Source organism: Xyrauchen texanus, chromosome 38, assembly GCF_025860055.1.
Source record: "Xyrauchen texanus isolate HMW12.3.18 chromosome 38, RBS_HiC_50CHRs, whole genome shotgun sequence".
NCBI classification, from domain to species: domain Eukaryota; kingdom Metazoa; phylum Chordata; class Actinopteri; order Cypriniformes; family Catostomidae; genus Xyrauchen; species Xyrauchen texanus.
The window spans coordinates 8,275,836-8,294,940 of NC_068313.1; the positions used below are offsets into that span (position 1 = coordinate 8,275,836).

Below are 19,105 nucleotides of genomic sequence, written 5' to 3' on the forward strand. Positions count from 1 at the left end.
AAAACAGCACCATCACTTTTTGAAAAAAGTCATTTTTGATCAAATCTACACAGCCCTTATTTCCAGCAGCCGTCACTCCATCGCCTTATCCTTGAGTAATCATGGTAAATTGATAATTTGGTGCCAGAAAATCCCTTGCCATTATATCAAACACAGTTGAAAGCTATTTGGCTCATAAAATGAAGCTTTACATTGTCTTTGTGATTTTTTTTTAGTTGCCTCCGTTTGCAATAGACTGGCATGTCTTAAGGTCAATATAAGGTCCGAAATGGCAAAAAAAAAAAAAAACGGCTTTCTCTAGAAACTCGTCAGTCAATCATTGTTCTGAGGAATGATGGCTATACAATGCTTGAAAGTGCCCCCCCAAAAAATTATTTCATACAAAGGTGTACACTACTGTCTTCAAAGACAAAGGACAAATGGCTCTAACAAGGACAGAAAGAGATGTGATTAGATTTCTCTAATTTGAGAAATAGAAATAGATGGCTCACATGTCCTCAGCTGACATATTCATTGAATTCTTCCCACTCAACACCAGTTTCATGTACAACAGTAAAGAGAAGACTCAGGGGTGCAGGCTTTATGGGAAGAATTACAAAGAAAAAGCCACTTTTGAAACAGAAAAACAAAAAGAAAAGATTTGAGTGGGCAAAGAAACACAGACATTGGACAACAGATAATTGGAAAAGAGTGTTATGGATCTTAACCCCATTGTAATTTGTGGGATCAGCTAGACTGTAAGGTGTGTGATAAGTGCCTGACAAGACAGCCACATCTATGGCAATTGCTACAGGAAGCGTGGGGTGAAATATCACCTGAGTATATGGACAAACGTCATGGTTACTGTTGTAACTTCCGTTCCCTGAGGGAGAGAACGAGACATTGTGTCAAATGAAGTGACACAAGGGGTCTTCCTTGGAAGCCTCACATACCTCTGAACTTGAGAAAAGGCCAATGAGAAATTGGCAGACAGAATTTGCATGTCCCACCCCCGGACATACAGGTATAAAGGGAAGCGGGCTGTCAGTCAGGTTTTTGCACTGAGGAGCCAAGAATAAGTTACCGCCATTTACAGTGGTAGGTCTAGTGTCATGGCAGAAGGGACACAACATCTTGTTCCCTCCCTCAGGGAACAGAGGTTACAGTAATCGATGTTGTGTTGAATGAAGTGACACAAGGGGTCCCATTCAAAAGCACCATTCACTAGACCGTGTTACGTGAACTGCTGACACAAGTGCAAGCAGGCTGCTGCGTGCTAGAAGCAACTGTATTGGCTGCACGTGACCCTCCCCAACGCCTGCGAAAAAGATGTCATATACAGACCTTAGGTTCCCAGCACCTCTGAGGGGGGAACAGGTGCTGCATGACTAGCATGGGTGCAAGCCCGGCAGCCGCTGCCTTTTCTCTCTCTATGTCTCTCTCATAGAGTGTGAAGCAGCTTGGGCTATCTTAATGCTATGAAATGTGTCATGGAAGGCAGCCTTTCACAATCCTATTCTTTTAGGGGGAAAAGACCCTGCAGAGGCTACGTCTTGCCCAGACTAGTGGGAGGGGACATGTGGCAAATACACCACATGGGTTGTGAAGCCGCATGTGGGAGCTGCTCAGAACTTCTAAAGATCTGCGTGCGGTCAAAATAGATAAGCAAAGCACATACCGGACACAGCAACGAAAGGGCTGGGTCTGCCTCCTCCAGGGGCAGTGCTTGCAGTTTCACGACCTGATCCCTGAAGGGGGTCGTAGGAACCTTGGGCACGTAGCCCGGTCGCGGCCTCAGGATAACGTGAGTATGTGCTGGACCGAACTCCAGGCAGGTGTTGCTGACAGAGAACGCTTGCAGGTCCCCAACCCTCTTGATGGAGGCTAGTGCTATCAGGAGGGCCGTCTTCAGGGAGAGGGCCTTGAGCTCAACTGAGTCAAGCGGCTCAAAGAGGGGGTCTCAGAAGGCCCGAGAGGACCAATGAGAGATCCCAGGAGGGGAACAGGCTTGGCCGGGGAGGGTTCAGTCTCTGGGTGCCTCAAAGGAACCTGATAATTAAGTCGCGCTTACCCAAGGACTTGGCACGTGAATCATCACCATTTTAGTGAAAAAGGGCTATATGATATTCCAGTCTATATACTGTATGTCTCAGATGCCTCCTTCTAAATAAGTCTGGCCCATTTAATTTTTGGCCCTTTTTATTGTTTGCCAAGTAAAAATGTTAATTCTGATATACAAGCACTGACCATTTATTTGGTACACCTGTATATCTACTTATTCATGTGATTATCTAATCAGACAGCCGTGTGGCAGCAGTCCAATGCATAAAATCATGTAGATACAGGTCTGGAGCATCAGTTAATGTTCACATCAATCACCAGAATGGAGTAAAAATGTGACCTCTGTGATTAAGATCATGGCATGATTGTTGGTGCCAGATGGGCTGCTTTGAGTATTTCTGTAACTGCTGATCTCTTGGGATTTGAACCCACAACAGTCTCTAGAGGTCACTCTGAATGGTGCCAAAAACAAAAAACTTCCAGTGAGTGGCAATTCTGTGGACGAAAATACCTTGTTTATGAGAGAGGTCAACTGAGAATGCCCAGATTGTTTCAAGCTGACAGAAAGGCTTCGGTAACTCAGATAACCCCACGGTACAATTGTAGTGAGCAGATTAGCATCTCAGAATGCACAGCATGTCGATTCTTAAGGCAGATGGACTATAAGAGTAGAAGACCGCGTTGGGTTCCACTTCTGTCAACCAAGAACAGAAAGCTGTGTCTGCAGTAGTCCTACTGTCTTTGTACCTCAGTATCCTGTTCTTAGCTGACAGTAGTGTTACCCGAAGGGGTTTTCTGCTGCCTCAGTGATTGATGTGTTGTATGTTCAGAAATGCTTTTCTGCACTGTTGTAACTTGTTGTTATTTGGGTTACTGCCACCTTCCTGTCAGCTTGGACCAGTTTGGCCATTCCCTCTGACCTTTGTCATTAACAAGCCATTTTCGCCCACAGAACTGCCGCTCACTGGATGTTTTTGTTTTTGCACCATTCTTTATACACCCTAGAGACTGATATGCATGAAAATCCCAGGGGTTCTGCAGTTACAGAAATACTCAAACCAGCCCATCTGGTATATTTTTTTCCCCATTCTGATTTTATGCATTGCACTGCTGCCATACGATTGGCTGATTAGATCATCACATAAATAAGTAGGTGTACCTAATAAAGGTGGTTGGTGAATGTATGTCTGAGATACAAGTCTACTGTATATGAGATTATTTATATATAATAATACAATGTGTGCTTTGAAAAGAAATAGCTCAGCTCTCCTCTAGAACTGTCATGATTTAAGATATCATCCATGGAACACAAGTGGTGCGGGATGATTCGCAAGTTTAGTAGGGTTATAAGTTAGATCAAATCCATAACTATACTTATGGGGCTTGAGTTTTACTGAATGGACTGAGGAGGTACATAAGACAAAAAAATTATTTGGGAAACACAGCAGTATATTGCACTCTCATTCACACTTTCATTATGTAAGCTTTGAGTACACGGCCAGGCAGACACAAAGACAAATACAGTCAGGCCTAGCCTGTAGGATGTGCCACAGGTCTGACAGCTGCTTCCAGGATGATTGTTGTCACTTCCTCGCTCTCTATCAGTGGAACGTACAATCCACATGCTGCCCCTTGGCTGCCACCACACACACACACACAAACACACACACACATATATTCATGCTCTTCTGTCACCTTAGGACAAGCCTTCTTAAAGGAGTAGTTCACCCAATAATTATAATTCTCTCATCATTTAAACTCATATGACTTCCTTTCTTCTGCAAAACTCAAACAAAGATATTTAAATAGATTAATTACCCTATGTTTTTACCCTGCTAAAAAGACCAGCTTAACTGCATGTTATGCTGGTTTGTGCTGTGCTGATCTAGCTGGTGGACCAGTATAGCCATACTTTTCACCAGTAAAACTTAGCTGGTGAAGCTGGTTGACCAGCATGTTCTTTTTGATGAAGCTGGTTAAGATAGTTTAAAGCCTGGTGCTGATGCTCATGCTAAGGCACCAGCTCCCAAAACACAACATAGCGCTGTTTTTTTTTTTCAGCAGGGTCTATCCACACAATGCAATTCAATGGGGTCCAACACTTTCAAGCTCCAAAAATGACATAAATGTAATCCATAAGCAGGGTTGGGAGTGTTATTTTTTTAAACGTATTCCACTACAGATTACAGAATACATGCTGTAAAATGCAATTTGTAATGTGTTCCGTTAGATTACTCAAGGTCAGTAACATATTATAAATACTTTGGATGACTTTTTCAGCATTGGCAGATTTAGTTTTGACTATAAAAACTCTGCCAGTACAGTAAGACAAAATACTCATAAAATACATTCTCTGAAAAATCTAAAAATGTGTTGTTTCTAAAACAAGATAGACCAGATTTATTTAAAAAAAAGATTTTTATATATCTTTACATGAAAACAATACAAAAACCAAAGGTCTTACTTGAAAAAAGAAATTATGATCCAAGAATATTTTTTATTTGATCCTCTTTTCTCCCAATTTGGAATGCCCAATTCCCACTACTTAGTAGGTCCTCATGGTGGTGTGGTAACTTATCTCAATCTGGGTCTCAGTTGTCAAAAGTCTCAGTTGCCTCCACTTCTGAGACTTAGTGCATCTTATCACGTGGCTTGTTGTGAATGACACCACGGAGACTCACAGCATGTGGAGGCTCATGCTACTCTCCGCGATCAACACACAACTTACCACGTGCCCAATTGAGAGCGAGAACAACTAATCATGACCATATGGAGGTTACCCCATGTGACTACCCTCCCTAGTAACCGGGCCAATTTAGTTGCCTAGGAGACCTGGCTGGAGTCATTCAGCACACCCTGGATTCGAGCTTGAGACTCCAGGGATGGTAGTCAGTGTCAATACTCGCTGAGCTACCCAGGCCGGCAATGTGAATATTCTTGATAAAAAAATATGATCGTGCCTGGTAACACGCATGTAAAATGGCTAGAAATAGCATTTTAGCTTAGCGTAAAGCTAACGATTTACACAAAGTTTATTTCTATTTCTTCTGTTCCAAATTTGCTCGTAAGAATGTAACACATCATAAGAAAGTGTTTTATTGCTGTTTAAATGTACTTTTGATCGCATCATTTACATGTATAAATGTTTTCTATCTGAAAAGACTCAATATTAAATGAAACAAATGACAATAAAATGCAAAGTAATCTCTTCAGTAATAAAAATACTTTTTGAATGTAACTGTATTCTAATTACCAATTATTTAAATTGTAACTGTAGTGCAGTACAGTTACTTATATTTAGTATTTTAAATATGAAATCCCATTACATGTATTCCATTACTCCCCAACCCAGTCCATAAGACTCCAGTGGTATCACTCAAGCAGTTCCATGTCTCTGAAGTAATAATGAGAAACTGACAAAAATTTAGCAATTTGTTTCTATAATCAAATCAAATCAAATCACTTTATTGTCACACTACTGTGTACACAAGTGCAACAGTAGGTGAAAGTCTTGTGTGCAGTTCCGAATAACATAGCAGTACCAATTACAATAAACAACATATTTACACAGCACAATTTACATAACAAATGTACACATACTTACACAACACAATATACAATGTACAGTAAACAATACACACAATATAGAATACACATACAATAAAAATAAAAAGTAAGGGTATATAAAATATATATACAGTAGTTGAATTGGGGAGAATATATTTGACAGTCCAGTGTGTGTGATACAAGATGATAATTAATAAAGTGCAGTGCTGATTGTTGATCATGAGAGATCAAGTGTTCAAAAGTCTGATTGCTTGGGGGAAGAAGCTATCATGTAGTCAGCTGGTGCGGGTCCTGATGCTGCGATACCGCCTGCCTGATGGTAGCAGTGAGAGCAGTCCATGACTCGGGTGGCTGGAGTCTCTGATGATCCGCCAAGCTTTTTTCACACACCGTCTGTTGTAGATGTCCTGGAGGGAGGGAAGCTAACCTCCGATGATGTTTCTGGCAGGTCTTTGCGGTTGTGGGCGGTGCTATTGCTGTACCAGGCTGTACCAGCAATAGCACCGCCCACCACCAGGTGGGCGGTGCTATTGCTGTACCAGAACAGTGTGAGGATGTGGTGGTTCATTCCAAACTTCCTCAGCCATCTCAGGAAGAAGAGGCCCTGGTGAGCCTTCTTCACAACGGCCTCAGTGTGGCCGGACCATGTGAGTTCCTCAGTAATGTGGACACCGAGGAACTTGAAACTGCTGACTCTCTCCACCGGTGCTCCGTTGATGGTGATGGGGCTGTGTTCTCTGTCTTTCCTCCTTAAGTCCACCACAAGCTTCTTGGTCTTACTGACATTGAAGGAGAGGTTTTGCTCCTGACACCAGTGTGTCAGAGTGTGCACCTCCTCTCTGTAGGCTGTTTCATCATTGTCAGTGATCAGACCTACCATCGTCGTATCGTCAGCAAACTTAATGATGGCATTGGAGCTATGTGTTGCCACAGGGAATACATGAGTGGGCTGAGAACACAGCCCTGCGGGGCTCCAGTGTTGAGGGTCAGTGATGACGAGGTGTTGCCTGACGTCTGCCTGACAGGAAATCCAGGATCCAGCTGCACAGCGAGCTGTTTAAGCCCAGAGCCCGGAGTTTCTCATCAAGCTTGGAGGGCACTATGGTGTTGAATGCTGAGCTGTAGTCTACAAACAGCATTCTCACATATGTGTTCCTTTTTTCCAGGTGTGAGAGAGCAGTGTGTATTGTAGATGCAATGGCATCATCAGTGGAGCGGTTGTTGCGGTAGGTATAAATCTTGACATCTGCAGACTCCTGACTTTAGCTTGCTCAAAATGCTGTACACATTCACTGTTTATGTACACATTCTCTACGCATGCGTCAAGAGTGAGGAAGTGTAATCATGCTTCAAAATTTTATAGTGAAAACGGAGTCACTTTTTGGTCTATTTATCACTCAAAACTGATCGTATCACTTCAGAAGATGTGGATTAAACTACTCGCGTTGGATAACATTTATGCTTCTTTTCTATGTTTGCAACCCAAAAAGGGGTTGCAGGTCTGTTCTGATTGGATTGCGTATAGCAGGGGAAAAACAATGCTAAATGCAAGTAGACATTAAGACATTTAGTCATTTAGCAGTAGTTTTTATCCAAAGCACTTACAAATGAGGAACACAATGAACAATTTGTCATACAAAAGTGAACAATATCTGCAGTTTCATACTGGCAATTTCTAAGAGTAGCTTGAGTAATATAGAAGCTAACAGAATAATGAGACAGCCAATTCAAGTTTTTGTTTTATTAAAATAATTCATAAGTGTCATTATTGTGGACTGGTTAAGTGCTTGTGGAAGAGATGTGTTTTTGCTGTTTCTTGACTGTTGAGATGGTTTCAGCAGTTTAGGTGAAGGTTGGAAGTGTATTTCACCATAGTGGAACAGAGAAAGTGAATGATTGTGCTATGGGACCACCAGGCTCCGCTTGTTCATTGACCACAGAGAGCGACATAGAGCTGGGGGAGTGAGTTGAAGTAAGAGTGTGCTGTTCCACTGGGTGTCCTGAAGTCCAAAGTCAAAACCTTGAATTTGACACGGGCAGCTAGAGGAAGCCAGTGAAGTGAAATGAAACGGCGGTGACGTGGTCCCTCTTTTGTTAATTGAAGACCAGCTGTGCCGCCACATTCTGGACCATCTCCTTCTTAATCGTACTAGCTGGGAGGCCAGTTAACAGAGCATTGCAGTAGTTCAGTTTTGAAATTAAAAGAGCTTGGTCCAGTAGCTACATAGCATTTTCAGAGAGGAAAGGTCTAATTATCCTCATGTTGTAAACGGGAAACCTGCAAGACCAGGTGGTTGATGAGACGTGTGTGGTGAAGCTTGTCATCAACCACCATTCCCAGGTTCCAGGCTCTTGTGATTGCCATAGATGAACCAAGATGAATGGTGAGAATGTGGTCAACAGATGGGTTGGCTTTGATCACAAGGAGTTCTGTCTTGGCTAGGTTGAGCTGAAGGTGGCATTCCTTCATCCAGGGCTGCATTTCCCACAAGCATCTTAAGTCTAAATAAATTGTAAAAGCCATTGGTGCCAATGGACTCCGTGATCAGCTTAAGCTTGTGATGCTTTTGGGAAACACAGCCTTGGCAGAGACCTCAGAAAATGCAGGCAGAGATATGTGCTGAGACAGTGGGGTCATTAGGCTGAAATGTCATGTAGAGATGTGAATCCACAAGTATTAAAGTGGATTGTAGTGTGTTGCTATGTGGGTTTTCTGGGTGGTTGTTTTGTGGTTAATTAACAGCCCAAGTCAAAAAGGTCACCGCATAGATATGGTCTCTTCTTCAATGTAAGTCTATGAAAAATTATTACTCCTTAGAATAATAATAGCACTCTTCTCCTCAACAAGCCATGCAATGCTTAATTCGTCATTCAAATATCATATTAAAAATCTGACCAAAATCTGTAGTGTCACAAATTGTGATTTATTAGCTCAAATCCTGCAAACAGCAACAACAAAACATAATTTTTCAAGCTGGTCCAGCTAATAATGATTTTGGTTACTAATTTCTATTTTACTCCTGTTCTCGAGCTGAATCCTTGTAGGTTTAATCTAATATGAGGATGACCTAAAGCACACTGACTTGTGTGCCCCAATGGAGCAATGTTACTTTATAATATTAATCCGTCTCTGTGTTCTTTACTAACAGAAGTAATGTCATATGTGTGATATCTCCAAGCCTTCACACAGTTTGTGCTGAGAGCTGTTTCTTCTCCTCCTTCCAGGAGTCACTTTCAAAGTGATCCAGAGCTTCTAAGCTCATTAAAGCTTAATCAGAAAATCTATTTTCAGATCACTTGTAGCTCTGTCAGGAGGATTTTCAATGAATAGAGGGCACTGTTTCTCTGTAGCCTCTGCCAAAATGGACACGGTAGAATTATTAGACTGTTTAAAATTTGGTTGACATGCAAAAACTACCGTCAGGCTCCTCTTTGCCGTAATATGTCATATCTTGTTGTTGGCAGTTATCTGTGTCACCGTGTTAATATTTGATAAAAATGTCTCATGTAATCTGGCGAAAGACTGTAAAAGGTAATGGTACACATGACTGCGTCTTAAAGCATAAATGAGTGTTACTGGGGTTCTCTCTCAAAATGGGACATAGTTGTTGTGCATTCCACTATGACTTCTGTAAATCAGTGTGGTGGCGCCCCGGCTTGAATCCGAATCGAGATAAAGGGGAGCTGGAGACACCAGTGCGAGAGAGAGAGAGAGAGAGAGATGCACGCGGCCGCGTTGTGTGTGTCTGTGTGTCTTACATTTTATGTTGTTTTAAGTTGAGTTTTACATTAAATGTTTATGTTGACTGTTCATCCAGTTACCGCCTCCTCCTTGCACCGTCATTTAACTGTTACAATATTGTAACCATGACAGTAACCATGTTTATATTGTGGTTACTATGATTTACTACAAATGCCATGATTAAACTATAGTTACTGTTGTAAAATAATTAGTTTTATTTAAGGGCAAACCTGTTGAAGTGTTAAACAAATAGATTAATCTTTGGATTTGGCAGTAATTTAGTTTTTCTGAACAAAGCAAATACCAAACCGTACTGAAATTGTGACCCTTAAACCGTGATACCGTGATGCTGAGGTACACAGATGGTAGGCCCACTGCAGCCTCAGTTTCCTGTTCTCAGCTGACAATAGTGGTACCCGGAGGGGTCTTCTGCTGCTGTTTCTGCTGCTGTTTTGCAACGGGCTGCCTCAATGTTTGACGTGTTGTATGTTCAGAAATGCTTTTCTTCATAGCACTGTTGTAACCGTGTGGTTATTTGGGTTACTGCCACCTTCCTGTCAGCTTGGACCAGTCTGGCCATTCCCTCTGACCTTTGTCATTAACAAGCTGTTTTTGGCCATAAAACAGCCGCTCGCTGGATGTTTTTTGTTTTTTTCACACCATTCTCTATACACCCTAGAGACTGTTTTGTGTGAAAATCCCAGGGATTCAGCAGTTACAGAAACAATCACACCAGCCCATCTGGCAGCAACATTCATGCCACAGTCTAAATCACTGATATCATATTTTTAATGCAAACTTTAATTGAAGCTCCCTACCTATATCTGCTTGATTTTATGCATTGCACTGCTGCCATAGGATTGGCTGATTAGGTAATAAGATGAATAAGTAGGTGAACAGGTGAACTTAATAAAGTGTTCAGTGAATATATATCTGAGATACAAGTCTACTGTATATGAGATTAATAATATATAATAATATCATCCATGTCACACAAATGGTGCGGGATGACTTGCAAGTTTATTAGGGTTATACTGTAAGTTAGATCAGATCCATCACTTTCCATTATTTATGTGGCTTACCAAGTTTTATGTTTTGATTATGTTAAAGCCGCACTATGTAAATTTGTGCTCTCAAGCGACATCTGTGGTTGAAACTTACAATTTGCGAAAGAATACATTACGTCAGTCATGTTCTGGCACTGCTTTTCTGGTGGATGAATCTCCCAAATTTAGCTAGACATTGCCTGTGTGTGATCATGACTGGAGCTGGAGTCATAACATGCTATTTTCATGTTGATATTATGTTGTATGATTAAACATTTCAAACTTAAATATAACTTGCTTTGATGAATATAAACAACCCTCTTATTTACATATTTGGGGTTAAAAATGGGGTTCTTGCAGGCTCACCACCTGGTCCCTAAAAGGAGTAGTGGGAACCTTGGGCACATAGCCCGGTCAGGGTCTCAAGACCATGTGAGGGTATGTCGGACTAAACTCCAGGCACGTATCGCTGACAGAGAATGCCTGCAGGTCCCCAAACCTCTTGATGGAAGTGAGCGCAGTCAGTAGGGCCATCTTCAGGGAGAGGGCCTTTAGCTCAACTGACTCAAAAGGCTCAAACAGGGCTCTCCGTATACCCAGCATAACCACAGAGAGATCCCAAGAGGGCACGATGTGCGGTCTATGAGGATTCAACCTTCTAGTGAACCTGATGTTCAGGTCGTGCTTTCCTAAGGACTTACCGTCCACTGCATCATGGTGTGCCGCTATAGCAGCCATGTATACCTTCAAGGTGGAGGGGGACAGCCGCCCCTAAGCGTGGGTGTGTATGTGCTGCAGCTTGGTGCACGAAGGCGGGGAACCCACATTCATAGCACCCTGGCCGTGACAGTTGTGACAACGATGGCCGTAAACACAGAGTGTGACATAGGGAGTGAGGAAACTGCTCTTTTTTTTTAAAGTGTTTGAAAGGGTATGTGGCAAAATTAACACAAAAAGAAACAAAACATTCTCCTCCTGGCTCTCCACTGGGGGATGGTGTGGTCTGTGCACAACCTCCAAACTTACAACGGGTCTTCTCGCCCCTTGGTCGCTCGTCTAAGGAATCTCCGTGTACCCCCTGGCCATCCCACCATCGATGGTAGTGAGAGTGGAGGAGCTCTCAAGCTGGGTCCGTGCAGTGAAAGGTGCCTGCCACAACTTTGTGAGCTCCTCATGCACTTCTGGGAAGAATGGAACCGGGGTGGGGCATGGCTGTGAGCGGCGCTATGAGCATACCATGAGGGCTCAGGGCAGGGTGGAGGGTTCCACCCGAGCCCGACACTCGCAGCGGCCCAGGCAAGCATGGCGGTCAAGTCCGCTTCGGCCTCAGACTGGGCGACCACACCTGAAGGTGAGAACCCAGCTGAATCCTCTGCGTCCGACCATGCCAGCCCGCTCTCTGATGCTGCGATCGAGTGCTCATCCTGCTCTCAAGCCCCGAAAGAGACATTAAACTGGTGCTGAGGCAAGCTGCTTGTCTCATCCCAGAACTCGACCGGGGCAAACGAGCGCACAGGGAAATAGGAGTTCCGTGGGGATCACCTGGCAAACCACTCCCATTGGGGGTCCCCAAATCACTCCCAGCGCTAACCGTTGCATCCTGAAACCTGTAGGTAGAAGTAACGGGGCGGGGAGTGGCTGGGGTGGTTTTCCCTCTGAAGAATTAAGCCGTGACTGGAACGTTGTCATGGCCATGCTCTCACAGTAAGAGCATGAACCATCCATGAACGCTGTCTCCGTGTGGCTATGTGGCATACACTGCAATTGGCCGTATATCCAAAAGCTTCAAATGCTTTTTTCTGCTTTGAGGTGAATGGAAACATGGAGTGCATTGACACCTCTTGGCTCCGAAGAACAAATCTGAATGAGTGGTTGCAAGCTGGCTCCTTTTATACCCCCATGTCTGGGGGAATGGCATGAAAATTCCTCAAATATTAGAGGCTCCCAATGGCGACCCCTAGTGTCACTACATCGACACAACATCAAGTGAGTGACAGATAGGGAACATAACATTTCAGTGCATTAATACAAAACATTTCAGCACCCCAACATACACGCACGGACCGAACAGTCCCGTGCGTCAGAGACCATTCTCTCTATTCGCAAGACTTTTCAGCAATCAGTCAATCGCGCATTTCTTCAAAGTTTCTAATTTCTTTGTTTTTCACAAGCACAAGCGAAACAGCATTAGAAGTCTTTAGTGAGTCCCACACTGTCATGAATTTCGTAAAAACTTTTGATGCCTTTCACCCTTTATTTTATTTACCCTTTACATCTGTGAGGAGAGCAGCTCTGGTGTATGTATCGCTCATACTTTACGCCTCTTTGATCACAATGGTGTATTTGCGAATCAAATTGAAATCTTTAATGACAAGCAAACAAAAGAGGTATCAAATACAACTTATAAAATAATATTAGAATATGTTAAAATTAACATTACCAAGCATAATACATGCTGTAAAAGTATTGTTCATTGTTAACATGACCATTGTTAGGTCATGTTTACTAATGTTGTTGACTGATGTTAACAAATGGAACCTTATTGTATAACGCTAACAATATATGTATATTTGGTTTGTCAATATTTTGGGACAGAAATCTTATTTTACAGGAATATCTCATGTTTAATAGAAAATATTTTATTAATTTAAAAACTTACTGAGGGCCGGTGCCCCCTAAAGAGCACATTGATGAAATCTAATGTCTTTTTTTTTTAAAGAAAATTGTATTCTGCTTTGAAAAATATTTCCTGAGATGTTTATTTATAATAATTATATCAATCAAATATTAATAAAAAATATAAAATATTAGATCTAATGTTTATATTTCCATAGTATATATACGTACATAGGCTGAGTATTTTTTTTTTCTTTCATTATATTGCTTAGCCCTACTTTGAATGTGGACGAAGGGTTGAGAAACTACAGCTGTTTACAGTAGTTAGGTAATAGTAGTTAGGTAAACTGTTGCAACACTGTTTCATCCCCTCATATAAATAATGTTTATGGATTGCAAAGAGTTTTGAAATGTTTGCCCAGCAAAGAAAGATAAATTGACCTTGAACAAAATCTTGGCTGATCGTAAAGTGCTACTCTGTTTTGAAGAATGTGTTGGATATGTCAGCTTTAGGCTGTTTTTTTTTTGTAAAAGCTCAATAACATTAGTGTTGTTTGCTAAGGTAAGTATAACTATTGCTATTGCTCATTTGAAAACTCCCCTAACCCTAGATATTACACTGTGAAGGCCCGGCTCCTATCTATCTAAACTATCTACATACATCCGTCAACTTAACTTTCAAACTTTAAGATTTTAAAAATATTGGCCAGGCTTTCTTTTTTGTTTATTTATTTTTCTGTTTATAATATTAATTAATTGTCCTCTATAACAGATTTTGTAACAATTTAGTAACTGTAAATTTTATCACAACCGGTACAGGTCAGAGACTGCATCGAACTATTGTTCCCCGTCTGTCGCTCACTTCGACACTAGGGGTTTCTCTTGAGCACCGAATCTGCCTTTGATCTATGAAAAAAGGCCAATGGGAATTAGGCAGACAGTATTTGCATACCCCGCCCCTGGACATAGGGGTATAGAAGCGGGCAAATTCGTCGAGTTTTCTTCGGCGCCGATGGTCGTGTTGCAGTCAGCTGCGAGTCACACACCTGTTCCTGTTTTCCTCTGATGCTTTGCCTGTTGGATTCGACGGCGCAATACAGCGGCTATCTCCATTCTCTGCATGGCGGTGCAGTTTGCCCCTGGGCGCTTCAACAGCGCAAAGAAACTTAAAAGAGTTCCATAAAAGAGTGATTTCTCTAAAATAGTTATTTTCTCTTAAAGAGCAATACGCAGCTAGCGTTGAACGTCCTTTTCAGGTCGCGTCTTTATAAAGATGCCCTTCTGTCCCTGCGTAGTTCCTGGATGCGGTACAGTGCTCTCCGCTTCAGACGGCCACAGGCGTTGTCTCGTGTGTCTGGGTTGCGATCACACCGAGGCACCGAGGCCCGGTGGAGAGTGGAGGCTTCACCCCCAGTCGGTTCAGCTGATTTGGAAACAATTCAGCAAGGCCCAGGTAGACCCAAGAGACCTCCCAATGCCTGCTCTTGTATGCCCGAGCAGAGGCTCCCCTCGGGGCAGACGTGCTGGCACACAGCTGGCCCTCGGGGCTGCGCAAGTACGCATTTACCCCAGTGAGCCTTCTTGCACAGGTGCTGTGCAAGGTCAGGGAGGACGAGGAACAAGTCCCCCTATTGGCTCCTTACTGGCCCACCCAGGCCTGGTTCTTGGACCTCGTACTCCTCGCAACTGCCCCTCCCTGGCGAATTCCTCTGAGGAAGTACCTTCTTTCTCAGGGACGGGGCACGCTCTGGCACCCACACCAAGACCTCTGGAACCTCCACGTCTGGCCCCTTGACGGAACGTGGAAGATCTATCTGGTCTGAAGTGGCGCTTGTTCACGAATTGGTGTTCTTCCCGGGCTGAAGACCCACAGAGGTGCGCAGTTAGGTCAGTGCTCCTATTCCTGCAGGAGAGGTTGGAGGGGAGGCTTTCCCCATCCACCTTAAAGGTGTATGTTGCTGCTATCGCGGCCCACCACGACGCAGTAGACGGCAAGTCTTTGGGTAAGCACGACTTAATCATCAGGTTCCTAAGAGGCGCCCGGAGGTTAAATCCTTCCCGGCCAAGCCTGTTCCCCTCCTGGGATATCTCAGTGGTCCTCACGGGCCTTCAGAGACCCACCTTCGAGCCGCTAGAATCAGTTGGACTCAGGGCCCTCTCTCTAAAAACTGCCCTGCTGATCACGCTCGCCTCCATCAAGAGGGTCGGGGACCTGCAAGCATTCTCTGTTAGCGACACTTGCCTGGAGTCAAGTCCGTAACCTAGACGATATCACTAGTATAATATTTACAACATTAGCTTCCTGCTTGTTTTAGTAAATTCATTCACAAACTCATCCATGTCCAGTTCATGTGTTATTGATTTTTCATGAGCTAAAAAGTACAAGATTTGTTTTCCTCTCGTGAAGCATTGTGCGGTAAAACGGTGTAAAAATTCTTGCCAGAGTGGAGAATGAGCTCTCACATGAAGCAGTAGAAATGCCCATGACCAGGGCAGACACATGCAGTTTATGAAGACCTGGAAATGCATCTTTGTATTCCTGCAAGAGTTTTCAATCAGCCGAACAATCAATATCAGTTGGTTGACCAAGTTTTTGGTCAGCATTGGTCTGGCAACAAAAATTTCACTATGCAGCTCACTTTTTGCAACCCCTGCAAGACTACAGAAAGGCTAAAGCAGCTGAATGTCAAGAAATGTGTTGGATTGGATTTTGTCATCAAACATGAGAGGGCTTGCATCAGCTCTAAATTCTTTGTGGAAAACCTGTTTTCCATCTCTAATACAGCTGTATCAACAATGTTTAACATCTGTCGCCTTCAGACAGAACATTCAGAGCCTGACTGCCCTTCTTGAACTATAGGTAATAAAATAACAGAGTCAGCATAGAAGGGATTAATAGTCCTTAGACGTTTTGGTGAGGGCTCATCAGTAGACATGCCAGTGCATTACTGCTGTCATTTTCTCTGAGATTTCTCAGTGCACTAAGAGATGCCTGCAGTACTTCAGCTGCACTGCACAAATCAACATGGTGAGACTCTAGGATGGCATTGGCTAGTTTCAAAAAGGCAAGAAGTTGAATCAGAAATTTGCCAACTTCAAAAAAATGGCATCGCTTCAGCTGAGAGAGAAGCCTAGAAACCGCTGGAGTCTTACATTTATGCAGGCTTTCTGGGATTTTTGAAGATTTAAAGTTTTGGTTACTTGCATTGCATGGACCTACAGGCAGAGATATTCTTCTAAAAATCTTATTTTGTGTTCTGAAGAAGAAAGAGAGTCATAAACAATGTCAGTAAGGCATGAGAGTGAGTAAATGAGAATTTTCATTTTGGGGTGAACTGTTCATTTTTGTTCAACCTATTTGTAACCTGAGTGAGCCAGACATTGAAAAAAGTAATTAGGCCATGATGCCATTCATAGCCAATCTAAACATCACACTGGCTACTGAGAGAAAGAGTGAGTAAGGGAGGGGGGGAACTTGGATCTTTCCCAGTCCTGTAGGCATAAAATATCCCAGCCCAGTAATATTTCCAGTAAATGGAAAGGCCTCCAATTTGCCGCTACAGTGAAAACTGCACCACAGTCACCCATCCATGCACTGATAATGATGTTGAGTTCAACACACATCTCTCTCTGTGAGCAATAACGTCAGATGGTGTTTGAATAGCTATGCATATCCATGTGCAGGCAATATTGCTGATGGTCTGAAATAATGTTGGTTAAGGTGTGTGACGAGAAGTCCATCGTTACGGCCTGGCCACGCCCTCCTCCTCGTCACAAGGTGGTTTTGGACAGAAGCTATTTTTTTTATTATTCTTTCTGCCAAGTTACATTCATCATGCTCCACTATAAAAACAACATGTTACCTTAAAGGAATAGTTTAGCCAAAAATAAAATTATGTCATCATTTTCTCACCCCCATGCTGTTCCAAACACATGACTTTGACATTAACTTCCATGTAAAAAAAATATTTACTGCTCTCTCTCTGTTTCATGCAATCAATTCAAAACATAAAAGATGATGCAAAAGCACCATTTATGTATGTACTTATGTTATATATTTCAAGTCTTTTGAAGTTTAACTTTGTGTCGGCCTTGCCAGTTTTCTTATTAACTCCCATGAACGCACCAAGGAGAGCTAGGTTGGATGTCAAGATTTTCAGTGAATGGCAAATTTAATTTCACTCTGTTCCTCAAAAGTACACTATAACCCTCACATTGCCATTATTAGCCATTACTAGTGATTATCTTGGCGAGGTATTAACAGCCTGATCAACATGATCACACGGGAAGTCGGCATGCTGTTTCCGAAAGTTCTGGTATTCTAGGATCGGCAATAGTATGCCGGCTCACTGATATGCCCTATCTCCCATCGAACATATTTGCACCAGCTCCACAGCTAATACTTGACCTCTCCTGGACAAAAAATGGATGTCACGTTTGTGTATATGCTTTTAAACCACTTTAGCCTCTGGGGGGCAGTGTTTCAATTCTGTCAACATATACCGATATCAGCTAAAGAAAAATTTGCACACACTTGGCTTTTTTATGTGAGATCAATTACATAACACAATGAGTTATGTCAAGTGAACTTAAACAGTTGAACAAAAAAGAGGATATATAAAATAGGTCCTGAAGTACCTTTAATTGTAACATATTAGATCTGCCAATTTCTAGTATTGTTAATCGAACAATAACGAGGAAATGAGAAAACCGCTTTCTGCTTTTGGCTAGACAATGTTAGTTGCTCTAAAAAAGCATCAATGTTTTATAATCACACAGTGAAGGTTTAGGTCATATATAACTGAATTCTTGATTACTTGAATAATTGATACAACTGTTAAAATCTTGTATCTATTTTTATCAATTGTTTCTATTCATCACTTTTAATTTGTTTCTTTGTTCTTATTTTATTACTGACTTGAGAACTTGAAACAGTACTTACAAAATTAACATATTTGTAGTATTATTTGTTATATTGATATTGGTATCGAGAATCATCAAATCTCACTGACAACTACTGAAATGTTGGTATCGCGACAACACTGCTTACATATATATTGTGCATGGTAGATCTTGCTTTAATAACATTATAAAAAAGTAAATCTCATTCCATAGATGTGTGAGCACACCTGTTTTAAGTGCTCCAAATTCACTTTAATTTCATTTTTGCTTCATTTAAAATACAGTATGATTGGCTGCTACAAGTTAATATACAAATACAAATAATACACCCCATGGCACCGGGAGGAGATGTAAATATGGAGATCATTTTAAAAAGCTGTTGTGAATTCTGCTACACAGAGAATCTCTTAATTAAAGTATTTTGTGGAGAATTAATTATTGATTAACCTTGTATCGATTGTAATATTCTTAATAATTTGAGCTGTGTTATTGTATCATCTAAATTATATTTCAAATGATTAATTTGAAACAATAATATTTAAATAGCAAATCTGAGTCTACAAGTCACCTTCAGTAGAAGTCTACTTGCATCTAGTTACCTTAACTTAAATAGTTAAGTTAATTCTACAGTATATGAACACCAAGTTATAAACTTGGTTATGTTTATGAACTACTGTATATTATCTTAATTACATACGTTTTGAAGACAATATTACTCACTCGATCAATTGAGTAAAGTCAACTAATTAGGATTTTTATGTTCCACATAAGTTGTATGGACCACTTTAATGGCGCTTTTGCATCATGTTTTAGGCTTGGCAGCTTCAGTGATTATTTATTGTAATTGTACATTCTTTATGTACAAATTATCCCAGAAGAAATAGTCAAGCGGTGAGTAAATTCTGATATGATCCTTAAAAATAACTTTTATTTGGTTTAACCCAATGTATTCAGGTTAATTGCTTCATCTTGTTTTTTTTGTGACCACAATTGAAGGTTATCTGACAAAACACTTGTACAGTATAGTAACATATCCCTCCACTGTCCTTGAAAACTGAGTAAAAGTTATTCTATATATTCTTGACTATATTTTGCCACTACAACGCTACTTAAACTGGACTTATGAATCATTGTGCATGCCTCATTTACATAAATGAAGACATGGAGAACAAAGGGAACCATTTAGCACAAG

General features: G+C 41.7%; 1 protein-coding gene across 2 annotated transcripts in view; it reads left to right on the plus strand.

Moving 5' to 3' along the window:
* The window catches only part of zmp:0000001236 (mastermind-like protein 2), a 124,996-nt gene that overhangs the window by 69,562 nt on the left and 36,329 nt on the right, over window positions 1–19,105 (plus strand). The window lies entirely within an intron of this gene.